The following is a 2111-nucleotide window of genomic DNA, read 5'->3' as shown; positions in this document are numbered from 1 at the left end:
CCGGGCCGGTGCAGAGCCCCCCTCTGGGGCAGGGTAGACCTGTCTCGGCGAGTTTCTGAAATGGTAACTCCTTACTGGGGTAGAAAGTCTCATCTTTCTCCCGACCAGCACCTGGGGACCCTGAGTTCCTTCTCTGAGGGCAAGGGTCCCAGTCTTCTCCTGAAGCCGTGACATGAGTCGGTGGGGACACTGCGTGACTCACTCTCGTTGTTCCTTGGGCAGCATGTTGCGGAATCTCCCTGTAGCGGGAGGATCCAAGTCAGCAAAGGATTGCTTCTGCTTCACAAGCAAGTCTCTTCTCCCTTCAGAAAGCTCACACCCCTATCCTCTGCCTCCACGCTGTGTTCATGCTCACCTGTCTCCCTGTGTATGCCCAGCTGCTCACCTGTTCCCCACGCTTCTCCCCAGCTCCCAACCTAGGGTCTCTACGGAGAGTGCTTAGAACAAGGGTCACCTGGAGCACCTCCCATGTACCTGGTGCTGAGCAGAGTATCACCATCCCCAGTTACCGAGGAGAAACTGGCACTCAGAGAGGTGAGCAATGTGACCAAGGACACACAGCCCGAACCAGCCGGCTTGTAAGATGGCTCCTCCCTGCAAAGATCTCCATCTCCTGGCACTCACACCCATGTCCAGCCGTCCCCCGTTGAGTGTGACTTGCTTCTACCCCACAGAGTAGGGCCGAGTGCTGGACTGTCATGTCCTGATTAGATGACCAGTGTGACTTCCTTTTTGCTAGCTGACTCCAGTGTCTTCATGAGAGAAGTTGTCATGTGGAGAAGTCCATGCAGTAAGGAACTACGGGCGCAGTGGACCCCCTGCAAGAATCTGAGTCCTCCCAGCCAGCACAGGGGAGCACGGGAGCGAATTCCTCCCAGTCCAGCTGTAGGTGAGAGTGCAGATCCGGGCTGCTTGCTAATCTGACTGCAGCCCGGGGCACGTGAAACAAGGCCCCAGCCTAGGTGTGTGGATCTCTGACCACAGAAATTATGTGTGGGTGGGGGCTGCTGAGCTAAGCAGCTGCTGGTAATGAATACAAGGGCAGGGCTGGGACCAGCAGCCAGGTCAGCCTGGCTGTGAGGTTGAAGTTGATTCCACCATCCCAGGCTGACTTTCTCAGCCTTGACCTTCAAACCTGGTGGGGAGGAGCCGCGGTGCACCTCAGCTATTCACTCCAGGGCTTACTGATGTGTAGTTGCTGGAGGTGGTGGTTTAAGTGGTGGTGATGGTTTAAGTGGTGGTGTTAGATTTCTCGGGTGGAAAATACCTCGGTTCTTGGATTTGCACGAGAAAGAGTTCACACTGAAGCCTAGTTTGTGACCCAAGTGGGTTTTTCTAAAGGACCGGGGGAAGTTTCAGGTTTTACAGTCTCAAAGGAGTACATACCACTTCAGCAAAGCATGCCAAGCTGCGTGTAGGCTGCACTGGGGTTCACCACGGAACACAGGCCACCTTATGGGACTGTGTGCCCGCACGTGGGGACCTGAGGACAGAGAGACCACAGTACGGCCGAGCGCGCGCAGGGGCACAGTCAAGGGAAGCAGGCAGAGGAGCCAAAGGGTGAAAAGGGGCAGGCTGCCCCACTGACAAGGTATTTAGAGCCTCTGATGGTATTGGTTGACCCCATTGGCTGAATCAAGCCCACCTGGCTGGGGAGGGGGCGCCATGCCTGAATTGGAGAATGCCCAATTAAAGGGTCTTTATAGGTGTTTCATGCTCACCTGATTCCTTCCTAGCCTCCTGTAGGGGCCTTCAGGCATGGGGAGGGACAACCCTGTCCCTATCCTGCTACCTAACAGTGGGAGTGGTGGTGGTTGTGATGGAGGAGTGGTGGGAGTGATGGTGGTAATGATGGTGGTGGTGGGTTTGGTGGTGGTGGTGGTGGGATTGGTGGCAATGGAGGGGGTGGTGGGATTGGTGGTAATGATGGTGGTGGTGGGATTGGTGGTGGTGGTGGGAATGGTGGTGGGAATGGCGGTGGTAGTGAAAAGTGATTGGACCAGAAACTGGAAAGACAGTTCATGGAAGCACCAGATTGTTTTCATCCAAGCTTTGCTATTAACCTCCTGTGACCTTGGGCACATTTTTTCACACTTTTGGCCTTGATTTCT

This window comes from Tenrec ecaudatus, chromosome 10, assembly GCF_050624435.1.
Source record: "Tenrec ecaudatus isolate mTenEca1 chromosome 10, mTenEca1.hap1, whole genome shotgun sequence".
NCBI lineage: Eukaryota > Metazoa > Chordata > Mammalia > Afrosoricida > Tenrecidae > Tenrec > Tenrec ecaudatus.
This window is presented reverse-complemented; position numbering follows the sequence as displayed.